This window comes from Staurois parvus, unplaced genomic scaffold (assembly GCF_062004578.1).
Source record: "Staurois parvus isolate SC_StPar_1 unplaced genomic scaffold, SC_StPar_1.0 ptg000502l, whole genome shotgun sequence".
NCBI classification, from domain to species: domain Eukaryota; kingdom Metazoa; phylum Chordata; class Amphibia; order Anura; family Ranidae; genus Staurois; species Staurois parvus.
This window is the reverse complement of record NW_028318298.1, coordinates 2,109,358-2,126,919: the sequence shown is the minus strand read 5'-3', so window position 1 is coordinate 2,126,919 and position 17,562 is coordinate 2,109,358. Positions and strand designations below refer to the sequence as shown.

The 17,562-nt window shown below is 40.8% G+C and overlaps 1 protein-coding gene across 2 annotated transcripts in view; it reads right to left on the bottom strand.

Annotated features, from left to right (window-relative positions):
* The window catches only part of PRPF19 (pre-mRNA processing factor 19), a 294,523-nt gene that overhangs the window by 27,647 nt on the left and 249,314 nt on the right, over window positions 1–17,562 (bottom strand). The gene's annotated exons all lie outside the window — the stretch shown is intronic.

The window sequence follows — 17,562 nt, the reverse complement described above, 5'->3', positions numbered from 1 at the left end:
ACCCAAACCCCCCCCCGGAAGACCCATCATTAGTGGGATTGATTCTTTATTTTCAAGATTGGGTGAATATGTAGACAAGTTTCTGCAGCCCTTGGTTCCCATGTTTCCCACTTATCTGAGGGATAGTGGTGATTTAATCAATTTGCTTAGGGGGATTAGTGAGGAGGGAGTTTGTGTTATGGCTAGTGTTGATGTGAACTCACTCTACACTAATATTAGACATGTGGATGCGTTAGGGGCAGTAGAATGGGCTTTAGACATCAAATCAGGACTGAAATCCTGACAAAAAGAATTTAAACTTAATAGCCTAGATCTACCCATGTCAAATAACTATTTTTGGTATTCCAGCAAATTTTATAGGCAAGCAATGGGTGTGGCTATGGGAGCCAAATATGCGCCGTCAGTGGCGAACCTGTTCATGAGTAGGTGGGAAAGTGAAGCCATTTTTGAGAATAGGAATTCGGAACTATTAGTCTACAAAAGGTTCATAGACGATATTATAATCTGGAAAGGTACAAAAGAAGGATTGGAGGAATATATTCAAGAAATGGGGAATAATTCCTTCAATATATCATTCACTAAGAATATCAGCAAAGAAGCAATAGATTTTTTAGATCTCACAATTTATAAACAAGGTGACAAATTTTGTACCAAAACGCATTTCAAGGAAGTTGATAGGAATGGTTACATTCTGAACCATAGTTGTCACCATAGAAACTGGCTAAAGTCCATCCCTAAAAGTCAACTTATTAGATTAAAACGTAACTGTGATGAAGAAAACATCTTTCTTAATCAATCAGACATGTTATTACAAAGATTTAGAAAGAAGGGATATGTAGAGGAAAATCTAGCTTGCTCACTGGAACAGGTTAAAAATATTAAAAGACTTGCTGAAGAAAAAAAAGGAGAAAAGGAAAAAAGGTAGGGGATTTGGCTTTTATTACTGGATATTCCAAGCAATTCAAACTAGTTGAGAATATAATCAAAAAATATTGGCCAATTCTGAAAAGGGATGAGGTCCTGAATAAACTATTACCTGTGAAGCCTATGTTCATTTATAGGAAGCCACCAACTTTGAGAATGAGACTTGTAAAGAATGTTCCAGATGTGCCTAGGAAGGTGGTAACTTTCCTGGATAGGGTGGGCTTCTTTAAGTGTAGAAGGTGTTAAGCATGCAAACATCTAAAAGGTGATGATAAAAGATATTATGACAGTTTCCGATCATGTTCAAACGGTGAATCTTTTAAAATCAAGAAATTTATATCCTGTGATAGCTCTTATGTGACCTATGTGCTGGAGTGCTCTTGTAAACTCCAGTATATAGGGAGGACCACCAGAAAGCTTTCTGTTAGATTGGGAGAACATATTAGGAATATAAAGAAGGGATTTAAACATCATAGTTTGTCATACCATTTCAGAGTTCATCACAACAGGGATCCGACATCGTTGAAATTTTGTGGGATAGATAGGATTGATGCCCTTTGGAGAGGGGGTGACATGGTCAAGAGTATATCTCAAAATGAAACAAAATGGATATATCAGATGGGGACATTGAGCCCCAAAGGGTTAAATGCAGATATTGACATTGTTTTCTATCCAATTGGTAGCATTATTATCTGAGTTACTAGCAGTGCAGATTTTTGGATGTGGGTGTATACATTTACACATCTTATTTTTTATTTATATTTTTTTTATTTACATTATTTTATTTTTATATTTTTCTATTTGTTGAGGGAGCATGTATACCCACTTATAGTATATATATATGGTTATATACATATTTTTGTAATAACATTTTTATTTGTTTTTTCGGTTTGTTTTTCTCTGGATATACTTATATGTTATAAAGGTTTTAACTAATTTTTATTAAATAATTATTTTATTATGTGTAATTATTGGTAGTTAGTTCATGATTATTGACATGATTAAGAGAAAATGGATTGTAAGCCCCCTTTTTTTGGGGTATATACTGGTTTCTATGGAGAGTTGAGTAATTTACATGTATCTTATGTGAAGGGACCTCACGGGGTGGTAACAAAGGATGACAGGTACGTATTTTGCCAAATGAGGTTACTTTCCATGGGGATGAAGGGGAGGGACTTCCCATTGTTATTGAAGCGGCCTATGACAGGAAGTGTGCGTCTTGAGAACGCCCTGTGGGTGGGGCAAAACACGTTGACGCACTTCCAGTCGGCTGTCCGTACGTCCCGCGTCATTGCCGGTGAATGGAACGCACGCTGAGCGGTGCGTTCCAAGCGGCCATCTTGGTTCATTGTTGAATGGTGTATCCTGTCATACTGCTGTTGGATCAAGCTGTGAGGTCTCGGCTTCAAACTATGTGGAACCTGTGATTCTGTGGCAGCTCTAAAAGCAATAAATGCTGTTTATGATCATGAGAAATGTAAGTGGTCTGATAAACAGTTTTTGGTATAACACAGTTTATTAGCAGTATTACACTATTGGTATTTCTTTTCCCTGAACTACTGTGGAGCTGGAGAGAAGAAAAGGCAGGAGCGAGTGGAGGAATATCTTATACTTTGTGGTGGAAAGGAATCCTGGAGGTCTTAAAGGGGGTCTAGAAGCCCATAATAATCCTAAAAGGAGCAACACTCACCAACATCTGGTGAGTGCGGTAGATGTTGGTTTTTTCACTGGTGGATGCAGTATTACTTTTCTGGCACTGGGGAGAAAAGATTTTATATTTTTTCATTTGGACTTTACATATTTTTGGACACTTTATTATGGGCAACACATTAGTTGTTTTGGAATATTCACATATTGATTTAATAATTTTTTTTGTCACAATTTTTGTCACAATTACGTTATAATTTTATTGAGGTGGTGATCTGCGCTGATTATTGTTTTTTTCTGTTTTGGTTTGTTTGACCTGTGTGCAGCAGCAATTCACAACCTTGGTTTATTATCGTTTCTTAAGGGGTGGTCCTGTGCGCTGGGGTTTGTTTTTATATTGAAAGGGACAGTGACGACTGTCATTCTAGTGAGAATTTTATAAATTCTGGAAGTCCCATGTTTCCCATCCCCACGTGTACTAAGTAATTGTTCAAATGGGTTCAACTCAACTTTTGTCCTTAGGGGTCTAGGGAGCTTTCCAACAAAATGCTTTAATTAAAAATATTGTAATTCATCTAATCTAAAAAACAACTCGTTATTTTTCAGTTCCAAAAAGGAGCAGATTTCTTACCCATTCATTATATTCCTTAATTGTGCATCTCCTTTTTTTATCCATTTTCCCGCAATACTTTCATTCCAAGGTGGAATAAAATCTGTGTCCACTATAGGCATCAGTATAGAGTTAAATTCCCATCCCATTTGTTTGTGAACTGTATCCCAAATTTGTAATACATTTCGTGTATACGTGCTTGTGCTTTCTGCCAACCTACGATAATGAGGTGGTAGGCATACTATCCTACTCAATTGGGTCTCGCTTAGCGTGTTTTCTATGTGCATTATGTGTCCAATCAAAAATTTGTGCTAACATTACTGAATAATAATATCTCTTAAAATCTGGAACACCCAATCCCCCATTATTTTTATCTCTGCATAGAACTTCATAGCTTATTCTAGGTTTTTTATTCCCCCAAATATACCTTGTTATTTTTTTTTATTATTCTAAAATACATACTGGAAGCTTTATAGGCATCATATGGAATTTATACAAAATATTTGGAACAATTCCAATTTTTATCAAATGTATTCGTTCTATCCAAGACGGAGATCCTGCCCCTAATTTCCTTAATCTCATTTACCAATGGGATGTAGTGTGCTCTATATAGATTCTTGGAGGATGCAGTTAAATTTATTCCCAGATATTTTAGTTCTCTATCCTTCCAGGAAAAGGGAAATTCGCTTTGTAAAATGTTTTACTCACTAATTGGAAGGTTAACGTTTAAGATCTCTGTTTTAGTTGAATTAATTTTTAAACTTGACAACTCACCATACTCTATCCTAGGGTTAACCACATAAAACAGCATATCGTCAGCATATGCTGACCTTATGCTCACCTTATGCTCTGTCTATCCTATCCGGATCCCTTTTATGTCTATGTATTTCCTTATCGTTGCTAGGAGAGATTCCAGGGACAAAACAAAGATTGTAAGTTCGAAAGAGCAGGGCCCTCGAACCCCTCATGTATTGTATTGTTTGTCTTGTCTCATGTTCTGTCCCCCTTGCTATTGTACAGCGCTGAGCAAACCCTTTGGCGCTATATAAATACTGTATAATAATATAATAATAATAAAGGTGACAATGGACATCCCTGCCGTGTCCCATTATACAGTACATCCTAAAGAACTCTGATAGCTCTTCATTGACCTTTATTGCAGCCGAGGGTTGACTGTATAGCTTCCTTATCCATTCTCTCATTCTGGGGCCTACCCCCAAGACTTCCAATGTATCTAGTATATACCCCCAATCTAACCTATCAAAAACCTTTTCTGCATCCACAGACAATAGCAGAGCGGGGAATTTCTCTCGCTTGCTTCTTTGTATAAGAAGCAAAGATTTTACTCCATTATCCCTACCCTCCCTCCCCGGGATGAAACCCACCTGATCCATATGAATCCAAACCGGCATTAGGTCTTTCAACCTATTTGCCAGGACTTTTGCATATAGTTTAGTGTTTGTGTTCAAAAGGGATATCAGCCTATATCTAGAACACGGAATACCGTCTTTTCCTTCTTTCTGTATGATTGTAACATGAGCTTGCAAGGATTCCTCCCTCATTTCCATCCCTCCCTCCCAGCGCATTCATATATAACCTCAACTTGGATATTAATTGGTCTTTAAATTTTTTATAATATCTCACAGTATATCCATCAGGTCCCGGGCTTTTCCCTGCTGTTGTATTCTTCAATGCTACCTGAACTTCCTCACGTGTTATCGGTTTTTCAAGGGATAGTAACTGTTGTTCTCTTAACGTCGGTAATTCCGCCTCTTAAGAAGTATATGTCTTTTTTAAATTCTTTCTTCCTCTTCTGTTATGGGCCAATGGGGAGTAATATTATATAGCTTACTGTAGTATTTTTTAAATACTTTTGCAATATCCTTAGTTGAATACACTTGTTCTCCATTATTATCTTTTATTTTCTCTATATAATTCCTAGCTTTTTTTTTTCTCTGTGCTCTCATTAAATATTTCCCTGGTCTATCTCCCCAACGGTATCTCTCACTTGTCTTATTAAAAGCTCTCCTTTCTTCCTCCAATTGGTTAAATCCTCTCGTTTATTTATCATATTCTGCTGAGTCTCTTTTGTTATTCTCTTTTTATGTATCTGTTCTAATTGACATAAATCCCTAGGAAGTGTATTTATTTTCTCTTTTCTTTCTTTTTTTTTTCTTTACCCCAATCGCGATCAAGACTCCCCTAATATAAGCCTTATGAGCTTCCCGCTCCTTCAGTCTCATTTCTTTCAAAATATTGCACTATTTCTTTATTTATCCTCTGTTCCGTCTCATGATCTTGAAGGACTCTCTCATTTAATTTCCAAGTGTTTAACTTATTTTGCTCTCTTCCCCATAATAACTTCATTGTGACAGGTGCATGATCCGATATTGTTATGACTTCTATATTTACTTTAACCAGAGACTCCAAGAGTCTATGGTCCAACATTATGTAATCTAACCTTGAGTACGTCTCGTGCGCATGAGAGTAGAACGTGTAATCCATATCTTTCGGATGTTTAATTCTCCAAACATCTACAAGTTGGCATTGATGCAACATTCTCCTTATGGATTTCAAGGGCTTACTCCCATCTCTATGCACAAATGACGTCGTATCAGCCTGAGGATCCATGCAAAAATTTAAATCTCCTGCCACAATTAGTTTGTCTTTTTTAAAGTTCAATAGCTTCCTCAGAGTATTTTTTAAATAAACCTCAGGTTTTTTATTAGGGCAATAGATGTTTGCCATTGTACATTCTATTTCCTGCAATTTCGCCCTTAAGAACAGAAAACGCCCCCCTCTGGGTCCTCCATCTTTTCTTCCAACTTAAACCTTATATTTTTAGCTATACCTATTGCCACTTATAGCACGTTTGGTTGGAGAGTCTGCATAAAACCAGGTTGGATAGTACCTGGAGAATAGCTTCACGTTTGTTTCCTGCAATAAATGAGTTTCCTGTATAAAACACCACTGCAGTAAATCGTTGTAATTCTCTGAGAATCTTATACCTTTTCCCCAGACTATTTAACCCCTTAACATTGTAGGCTGCAAAATTAACCTCCTCCATTTCTACTACATTTTTCCACTCCCTCCCCAGGATTCTTCCTGACTAGCATACTTCCATCCTTTACGAAGAGCACAGAATTTACCCCTACCCCCCTACTCATTCCCCTCCCTTCCCCCCACCCATAACCCTTCCTAACCCCCTTAAGCCTGTAATTTGCCTACAAATCGTTTGTGGTCCTAATCCCACCTTCGATTCAGCCACAAGGTGGGGCTTTGACAATACACACCTCTCCAGTTTGTGTGTCCCATCCCCCATGTCCCGCCTTACACTGGGAGCCAGGGGAGAGGCAGGAGAGGGGTGAGAAAAAAACCAAAAAAAACCCACCAAATTTCCCCCACACACACGCAAAAAACAGGCGCGGGGAGGAGAGAAGGAAGGGGGAGAGAAGGAAGGGGAGAAAAAAAAAACCCCTATCCCCTCCTCCCAATATTATTGTTCCTATTATCTATTCCCCCTAGGAGCTACCTGCCACCCCTCCTTTTCTATTCGACATGTCTTCCCCCCCCCCCCTCCTCCCAACCAGGAATAACTATTCTCTGCAACTCAAGTCTCTCACAAAAGTCACTCAAGTCTTCCGGGAATCTCAATCTTGCTGAACGACCATTTTTCCATCCGATTAAACATACTGGGAATCCCCAACTATATTGAACGTTCTGCTTTCTCATTTGTTCCAGTAATGGTTTCAAAGTTCTCTTTCTTGTTAATGTTTCCACTGCTAGATCAGCAAAGATCTGTAGATTTACTTCACCATATTTTATTGTTGCTCTTCCTTTTATCCTCTGCAAAAGCTCCTCTTTATCTCGATAATAATGGAATAATGGAATTGAACAATCACACATCCTTTCTACCTTCTTGTTGGAACCTTCAAATCTGTACACTCTGTCAATTTTAAGAGGTTTTGCGGCAGATTTGTCCATTATTGTATCAAGCATTTTCCCTGTTATTTCCATCAAATCTTCCCCTTGTGAGATCTCAAACAGGCCTCGTATCCTTAGTTTGCACCTTCTATTCCTATTCTCCTGATCTTCCAATTTATATAGCAGATTCTTTTGTTCTTTTCTCATTTCCTTCATCTGTTTTTCTAAGTTCAGTATAACTTGGGCATGCTTATCTAATTTTTCTTCTGTCTCCTCCACCCTTGATAGCACCTGCCCCAAATCTTTATGTAATTTCACCATTTCCTGTTTTATGTGTCTTTCTAGTCCTTTAAACATTTCTGCTATTTCTGTTTTAGTGGGAATTTGTGAGATCTTCTCTTGTTCTTCTGCGTTCTCCGTATCCACGATCTTTTCTATTTCTCCCTCTTCTGTGTTTTGGCTGATGTTAGACATTCCCAGGGATAGTCTGGAACATTCTCCAATACTATTTTCCATCTCACTTCTTATACTTATCCCCTATTGTCTCTCTGGGGTCTGTTTCTCCTGTGAGTTTTTAAATTGAGCTTGTTTGGGAAGCCCTCCTCCTTTTGTCACTTTATTTTTCATCCTGCCAGTGACTGTTTCTATTTTTTTTCCCCTAAAGCCGGGGGGGGGGGGGGGGGTTTAAAAAAAAATGAATGAGAGTTATGACCCTCCAGGGAAATTGTCATTTAAACCTTCTTTTCTCACCCACCTCTCTTGAAATCCTGTCAGGGTGCGCAACTCTTTAGAGTCTTATCTATCTTTATTTGACCTCCTTCTACGACCCCCCAGGGCGACCCCCCCCCCATCTGTTTTAATACACCGTTCAATTCACCCTTCAATGTACTGATCACAGTACTCCTGCTGCTCTCACCCTCGACTCCTTCTTTCTCCACTCCGAGTGAGGCAGCCTCAGGTGCTCTCTCCTGGGGGGTTGCTGGCTTCAGTAGTCCTTCCAGGTGGTAGGGATTTTCAGGGGGGCTCCCACAGTATGTCTCCGCAAAATCCCGGCAGTAGCAGTCTCGTGCACACGAGGGGAGAGCCGGGTTTCCCCTCACTCATATATGCCGGCCGGCTTCTCCACCTCCCAGTACTACCTTGCGGCGGGTCACGTGACCGTTTGCCGTCCCCTGAGCACCTCTCTGGCTGACAGGGATCTCTGCTCTCCTCTTCTGCCTCAGCTCCTTCCCCATCCACCGCTCAACCCTACATGTCAGGGTCCGCATGACTCACAATCCTCCAAGGGGGACCATACCCACACTTGGGTATGTCACAGCAGAAGCTCCTCATGCATTTTTTTTTTCTTTTTTGGCATGACAATGGAGGTGTCTGGTACTGGGAGTTTTCACATTGAACTCCTATTAGGCGCCATGCTCAGGCTTCTTCTCGGATAAACCTAATTTTGAGGATGTTTGATTGGGATATAAAATCACTATCTCTAGAGCAGTTCCTCCTTACACTCATAAATTGTCCTCGTAGCCACGGACACACTTGATCTCGGAGATTTACCCTCTCCTAGGGGAGAGCAGGACTTACAATTCCTTTCCCTCCTGCCGTGCGTGGAACAGAGATCTAGAGACTGATTTATCGGACTCGGACCGCATATTTATGTACTCACATAAATGCTCTAGTAACGTTTCACCGCAGGAAAACGGCTACAAATTGGCCTCTAGATGGTACCGTACTCCCTCCAGAATTCATTGTTTCAACCCCTCCATCCCCAACATGTGCTGGAGATGTGGGGTACTAGATGAATCATTTCTCCACATTTGGTGGTCTTGTCCACTTATTCAACCATTCTGGCAGGAGGTCCATCAGCTGGTGGTGTCAGTGACCACTTTGCCCATAGTTCTCTCTCCAGCTCAGCTCTTGCTCCACCATACCCCCATTCCTAAGAGTCAGTATTTCAAGTCCCTAGCTATGCATATGATCGAACGCAGCCAGACTCTGTCTCCCCGTTCTATGGGGCTCCACCCACCCCCCCTCCATACGCAATTCGCTCACTCGTGTAGGCAAAATGGCGGAAATGGAAGAACTGATTGCGACGGCACTTGATATGCCAACCAAATACTCTCATGTTTGGGCCTGCTGGACCCATTTTGTAACCACTCCTACATACCGATCCCTCATGGGTCAGGACACCTGATTTCACTCAACCCCACTGCTGGTTATACTCCTTTTCCTTTCATGGACTGGATGGCAATGACCTTTCCTCGGTGCTTTATACCTGACACTGGTGATAGTCTAGAATTTTGGCCCGTCCATTTATGACTTATTATATGGATGATGACACAAAATCCGCAGCTCCCGCCTCCTATTCCTCACCCACTCCCACTGTTCCCCTTTCTCCTCTCTCCCCCCCCCTTCCTCCCCCTACCCCCCCTCTTTTTTTTTTTTTGCGTTTTCACTGACTCCCATCTTTTTCTTTCTTCTCTTTTCTTCCTTCTTTGACAGGCTCCTATACATATATCTGTTTTAGTCACTCTTTACGGGAATACTTGATATGTGGATAGCTTACCCCCTTTATGTTTGTCAGCGGTACTCACGACAATCATACTTACACTACGATCTCTTCATCGTTTCAAGATTGTGTACTGACTTTGGTGTAGGCTCCGAATATATCACTCCTCCCTGTACAGATTAGCACATCAACACATATTTGATGCTATAATCCTCTATATTGCACCTGAGTATTACAGGTCTATCTTTGTCCTGACCCGACGTGTTTAATTTACCCACAGTGATGCATTCCACCTTGTTTTTTCCTGTATCTTGTTATCTATGCTTTGTCCACTGCCTGATTGTTGACATGGGGGCGTTTTTCTTGTATCCTGCTGTTTCTTATCAATAAACTTTTATGGAATAAAAAAAAATAAATTGTCCTCGTGGGATGTTCCTAAGCCATGACGGATGATGCCCACTTCTAATTGATAAATAGTTGTTTCTGTCCATAGGTTTAAAGAATACCTTCGTGTCCAATGAATTAATCACACTCTGTATGATAGCATCCAGGAAGTGAATAGAATCCTTACTCCATTGGTAATCTAATTTAATGGAATTATTATTAGTATATAGCTTGGTCATAAACTGATGCAAATTTGATTCAGAACCTTCCCAAATCAATATTAGGTCATCTATAAACCTTTTATAAAATATCAATTCAGGTTGATGCTGTTGGAATACAAATCTGTCCTCCCACTCTGCCATGAAAAATATTAGCGAGAGTGGGAGCAAAACTTTGCTCCCATAGCTACACCACTGGACTGTTTATAAAATGTATTTCTAAACCAAAAATAATTATGACTTGAGCAAAAATCAAGAGCTTTACCCAGAAAGGCTTTATCATTATGTGGAAGGTCTTCCCTTTTATTAAGTGCCCAATTCAGGGCTAACAATGCATCGTCATGGCGGATGACGATGTACAGTGATGCAACGTCCACTGTTACCAAAAAAATTCTTTATCTTTCTTTAATTGTATCCTTTCAAGGAGTTGGAGTAAGTTCTTCGTGTCTCTCAAATACGCTTTGGTTTGAGTTGCACTGGACTGAAGAAATTTATCTAAATATTCTCCTAATCTTGCTGTAACTGAACCCATTCCCTTTACAATGGGACGTGCCGTAAAAGCGTGCCGTACCACCAATAATAATATAACTAAACTCCAAAGTTTTACATCTAATACAGTGAATCGTGAATTTAAAATCCCTAAAATTACTTGTGACACCACCCATGTGGTGTACGCCCATACAGTGTCCATGCGGGTTGATTTATATAGGAAGAACAAAACGACCTCTTAAAACAAGGAGAGCAGAACATATGAAGAACATTAGGAAGGGCTTTGTCCACCATAATGTCTCCGACCATTTTGCTCGGTATCACCAGAAAGACCCCTCGCTATTGAAATTCTGGGGAGTGGATTGGGTTGCCCCAAAGTGGAGGGGATCACATAGAATAAGGGATTTATCACGTAGGGAAATTAAATGGATATATTTATTAAAATCTTTAACACCAGGGGGACTGAATGTGGATCTGAATATATATTGTTTCATTAGTGACACTTAATTGGTTATTATACAATATAGTATCCAACTGGGAAAAGGATATAAAGGAAATTTCAGGAATTATATTATCATAAAATGATTACATTATTATGATGTTATAATATATTAGTATAGTCTCTTATGTCCATTATTTATTAATTGGGTTTATTAATAGTATTCATTTAAATATAAATGTGGAGTTTAAAATATCTATTTTTTTACTACTGACTGAATGTATTTGTAATATTTAATTTAATTTTATTTATAATTTTTTTATTTTTTTGTATGTATATCTTATGTAGATTGTCATACATGTCTATATGACTGAATACACATATGCCATATGGAGTTTCTCTATTTGTTATATTATGTTTTTTATATATTGCATTTTGCCCAAAATATATTTCTGTTTTGCCCATAGTTACACTATTACATTGGGAGTACTTCCGCCAGGTTCCCATCTCGCTTCCTGTTTGGAGGTGAATGTTGAAGCTGGCCAATCGGAGCGGTTTTCTGATTGTCAGCTCTATAAAGAGCGACACACCACACCGACACCCCTATGAGTAAGTCGGAAGTGACGAAATGAGTCAGGGCGTGTGGTGACCGGAAGTGATGTGACCCATAGCTGGAAGTGACGCAATGGCATTAGTTACCAACAATCCGGAGGTGGTGAGAGCACCTGGTCTATGGTCACTTCAGGCTTATCCATTGTCAAATTATTTGGGCTTTTTTTTATACTCAGTTACTTGTGAGTAATGTCAATTGACTAAATTAAAGGAACTTGGTTTTTATACTATACCATTGAAGCGTTTCTCTGTGTTTATGTTTTACATGGTATATCTCGAGCAGGGTAGTATCTTTCTTATGCAATGTATAAGCATCACCTATAATTGATAAGATTATCTAAGGAAGCTTGTTCGCCAACCACGAGAGTGGAAGGCAATTATCTGTGGTGAGTGTACATCCATGTGGTGGATTTCTGTGAAGCACTCGGTTATCAGTTTAACCGCCTCCCGCCCGCCATATAAGGAAATGATCAGTGTGCCCTGATGATCAGTGTGCCCTGATGATCAGTGTAGCCCCAGCAGTGCCACCTGTCAGTGCCACATCAATTTATTTAATTTTATTATTTATTACAAGTACTTATATAGCGCCGTCAATTTACGCAGCGCTTTACATATATATTTTACATTCACATCAGTCCCTAACCCTCAAGGGGCGTACAATCTAAAGTCCCTAACTCACATTCATACATACACATACTAGGGCCAATTGAGACAGGAGCCAATTAACCTACCAGCATGTTTTTGGAGTAATAAGCATCAATGCCACACAGTGCCTACCAGTGCACATCAACGCCACATCAGTGCCCATCTGAGCTGCCTTTCAGTGCCGCCTATCAGTGCGCGTCAGTGCCATATATGAGTGCTGCCTTTCAGTGCCCATCAGTGATGCCTGTCAATGCCCATCAGTGCCTCCTCAACAGTGCCCATCAATGCAGCCTATCAGTGCCCATCACTGCAGCCTCATTAGCGCACATCAGTGAAGGAGAAACATCACTTATTTACAAAATTTTATAACAAAAACTGAGAAAAAAAGTGTTTTTTTTCAAACTTCTCAGTTGTGTTTGGTTTGTTTAACAAAAAATAAAAAAAACACAGAGGTGATTAAATACTACCAAAAGAAAGCTCTGTCTCAAAAAAAATGATAAAAATTCCATATGGGTACAGTGTTGCATGACCGCACAATTGTCATTCAAAGTGTGACAGTGCTGAAAATTGGCCTGGGCAAGAAGGGGGTATAAGTGCCCTGTAGGCAACTGGTTAAAGCATGTGGTGAATTTAAAGGAAAAGAAATAAGCTTATGGACTTTGGATCACTACATTATGTTTTCCATGGACTTTGGATCACTATACATTTTTTTTAGCACGTTAATCACGGATGTTTAATTAGTTTTACTGTTCACATTTATTTTGTGGTATTCACTATATGACATTATTAATTTAGCGCCACTATAACACTATATTCATTATGTGTTGTGTGTTCATTCATTCATTATGGTTTATATAAAGTGGCAGCTTTTCACAAATTGATTACATTCAGTGCAATATAACAGGTGTTGATAATTATCACAATTTTATCATCACATTTATTTCTTTATAAAAACAACATAACCTACAAAATTCCAGCTGAATTCAATCACATGGGGTGTACTAAAGCGTATGCCCATGGAAGGCTGTATGGAGGGCCGTGTTTCCCGCACAGGTGCTCTGTGCATCCCTGTGCAGGCAGTCTCATTCATGTCAACCGGGGTGCAGCAGCAGTATGGAAAGATGTGACATCTGTGCAGGTGTAGGTGAACGGCCCCAAACAGTGTGAATTCAGGAACATGCACTCACATGAATGTCAAGTTGGGAGCAGTGGCTGTGTCCATGCAGCTGCTGTGTCCCAATTAACATGAATGGGGCTGCCTGCACAGGAATGCATGGAACACCTGTACATTCCCCTGCAGCCGCCATGTCCCAATTGATATTGATGGGACTGCCTGCATGGGGATGAACAGAACAATTGTGCATCGCTGAGCAGCTAAACACAGCCTCATTGTATGCCCTGTGTGAATGAGGCCCTAGTTGTTTAGACTTTCCTTGTTTAGACTTGCGGGTTGGGGGGGGCATCAAAAATGTGCTCTTGAGCTGCATTCCTACCACCTGTCACCCTGCAATAAGCAGCAGACAGGAGTGTTTACATGGTGTGGCTGCAATTCGTCATTTTGAGCCCCACAATAAAGTTGCTTCGCTTTCCACCCACCGAACACTACACATTCCAGTCAATGAGGGAAGTGCTGCAAATGCCCTGCAACCGCGTGCAATACACGTGGTTGCGGCACATTTGTCAGTAAAAAAAAAAAAAAAAAGGATTATAAAACAGGTGTTGAGGAAGCAGCACATCGGTCCCTCACAGCCTGTCTGTAGCCACTGGAGTGTGAACTTAATGCGGATTGGGCTTCGGAGGCTAGGGAGACTTAGATGCATGTCTAAATTTACCTTTCAGATTCTTCCATACGCTTGCTCACTGGAGAATCTGTCTGTTGATCCCCGCTGAGCAGCCAGGTGGCTGGTCCGTGTCTGCTCATGCAAAACTTGTCAGTGAATAGCTTTGTCACCCGCTGATCAGAGCTACTGTTTTGTTCAGCAAAGTCTGCTGAACAGTTCTGCTATAAGTTCATGGTTGCTGGAGTGACCACGAGCTTATAGCAGGAGGAGGAATCAGGTCCATACGGTCCTGGCCAGCAGAAAACAGTGCTGTAGGTCCGTACAGCATACGGACCTGGCAGCGAAAGGATTAAACCCAGGGTTGCATGAGTCCTATATGGAAATCTAAACAATGGACTTCTGTTCCCTTTTGGTATTTTAAAGTTGTACTTTACCAATAACAACTTAATATAAAAAAACTGATGTTCTTTAGTAAGGAACATATATTTCATATTAATAGTAATACAAAATTAGTGTGTGTGATGTAAATTGGCTTCAGCATTGTTCCAGTTCCTTGCTGGAAGCTGCCATTTTGTTGAAACGGAAAGCCCCTGAGCCGCAATAAATCATTAGGCTGTCAGCACATCGGCCTCTATATTTTGGGCACAGTGCCAAAAAAAGAAAGCAACTGAGCATGTGCAGAGGAGGGTGAGATAGTTTATTACTAGATTTAAAAAAGTATTGGCACTTATGTTTTATATAGCGATGACTGCGAAAGGGGCCACCATGAAGTCATCTAGCAGGACTTAATTTTCTGACCACTTTAAAGCAGACCTGTATCTGAATGCTACAAACTGAAAATGCAATGTATTTTCATGGTCCATGCACACTGGCTTGAAAAAAAAAAAAAAAAAATGCTGCTCCTAGAGGAGTTTAGCATTCAGCGTGTAGAAGCAACTAATGTTATCCTATGTGCCCATGCACATTAGGTCATTTACAGACATTTTAAGCTCAGCATTAAGAAGCAGAAAAAGAACCCTTCTGTTTTGCATTTTTTTGGCAGGAAAAAAAAATTAAATGCTCCTGAACGCTAGCACAAAAAAAAACAACTCAAAATTAATTTTTTTCTACAAAGAGCACTGGCATTTTTAAAACCAATGTGCATGGTCCCTAAATATTCAAAGCAAACTCAACCATACATTCCTGTCATTTTGTTAGGGAAATCACTTGAAAAACACCCCCTAGCATTTCTAGCCATGTCCATCTTAAAAGTATAACTAAAGGAATTTTTTTTAAATTTGGATAGAGAAGGTGAGGTTATAACTCCAGTCATTTTTTTTGCCATCTGTGCCCCACTGGGGAGATTTTGGCATTTTCTTTCACTTATAACAGCAAACAGGGCTGTAGTGGACATCAGAAATATTTGGTTTTTCGTTTTAATTTGTTTTATTAAATAAACATCTCTAATCTAGATGCAGTGTGTAACGAAGTCAGCTTATCTGCATAATTTGGTTTGTGAGTGCCTGTGTAGGACTGCAATATTGCGGCAGACAATCTGACACTAAATGACACTTTGTGGGAATCAGTGACACTAAGAGTGATCAGTGCTAAAAATATACACTGTCACTGTAATAATAGCACTGGCTGGGAAGGCGTACAAATCTAGACTTAACCAGTGTGTGCGTGTTTACCATGTGGTGCTTTTACTAGGTGATGTGCTAGATTTTAATCCCTGCTGTGCAACTTATTTACATAGGCAGAGCTGTATCTTGTCTCCTCGCTGATCAGTGTGTGCAGTGGTCATCCAATGGCTAATCACAGCAAAAGCGGCGTGCGGGAGTGCGCACGCGCCCCCTCAATCAGGAAGTGCGAAATCACGTATATATACATGATTTTGCACACACCTTGTAGTAGTACACATGCAATAGGGCTGTCCTTAACTGGTAAAATAATATTTTGGAGAGTAAATAATTTACTCACTAGATGGTAGTTTAATGGATTTTTATGGTAACTAAAGATGTGGTAGAATTGTTTATTTTCTAAAATTTTTGTATGTAAACTGCTGGTATTCTTTGTAGAGTGAAGAGGTTTTTGTGGTTTGCGTGTCGATATGTACAGCGAGTATTAATAACGGGATTTGTTGTTACTCACCATAAAATCCCTTTCTCTGGTAAACACTAGTGAGGTCTTCCAGACTCAGAGAAGGTAAACCCAGGGTGGTAGACCAGACCCTGGAAGGTGGTTCTTTCAAGGAAGCAACCACCAGGGAGCATCTGAGTTTAGCCTCACCATGACGGTTTACCACAGACGAGTCTGGAGCCACCAGAAGGACTAGAAACTCTGCGGCTAGTTTCCAGTGAACCCTCACAGCAGGCGATGGAGCAGCCTGAGGGGAGGAAAAGCAGAAAAATGATACTGGCCTCACGAAGGCACCATTGCGACCGTAAGGAAAACCCACACCCTTGCCACAACTGCAGCACCTCATCGTGAGGTAGAAGGTCAGAAGATCCACTCCTGGGGATCCCAACCATAGGCAGATCTGGCGAAAAATGTCCGGGTGCAAAATGCACTTCTCATGCCAAGAAGATGCACAGCAGAGGTAACCAAAACGTGCTGTGCTGCCCACCTTAAAGAGCGGGAAGTCTCCAGCGCTGCTGCCACAATGCATGTGCCACCCTGGAGGTTGGCCACAGAGACGGTACTGTCAATTGGATCCAAAAGGGAAGCTCACGAAAAGGGGTAATTCAGCACTGGAGGTAACCTGAACACGCACAGGCCGAGGACATTGATGAGCAGACAGGCCTCCTCCAGGGTCCAACTGCCTCATTCTGATCTCAAATCAAAAGCTCCCCCCTCCCCTAGCCAGACAGGCAGGCAGGCATCCGCAGTCTTGACTATCCAGAGGAAGAGAAGGAAGTATGCCCTGCCTTGCCAGACAGGGGATTGGAACCACCATAAGAGGAAGGCCCTCAAAGATCGTGCCAGATGAACCGGTCGTGTAGGAAGCCTGTAGATTTGTCCCATATGGACCAAATTTCCCTACACAGAATTCTCATATGGTAATGCAAACACGAGACCACCTAGAAAGGTGGATACCACTGGACCTACAGTCAACATGCAAGACAACCGGGAGGGCCGCTCACAAGACAAAAGTTTTAGTTGGACCACAGTCCAAGGCTAGTCCACCAGAACCATGCAGGCCTGCACTCGAGAATTAGGCCCAGATACTCTAGTCTCCTGGTCAGGGCAGACCTCTGGAGGTTCTGGAACCATCTGAAGCCCTGCAGGGAGCACCTTGAGATCCCCATGTTGTCTGCCACTGCAACCTTGGGGCCGGCTGCAACAGCAGGTAACCAGTCACAGCGATCCTCTGTTCTTTCAGGAACACTAGGACTGGAGCCAGCTCC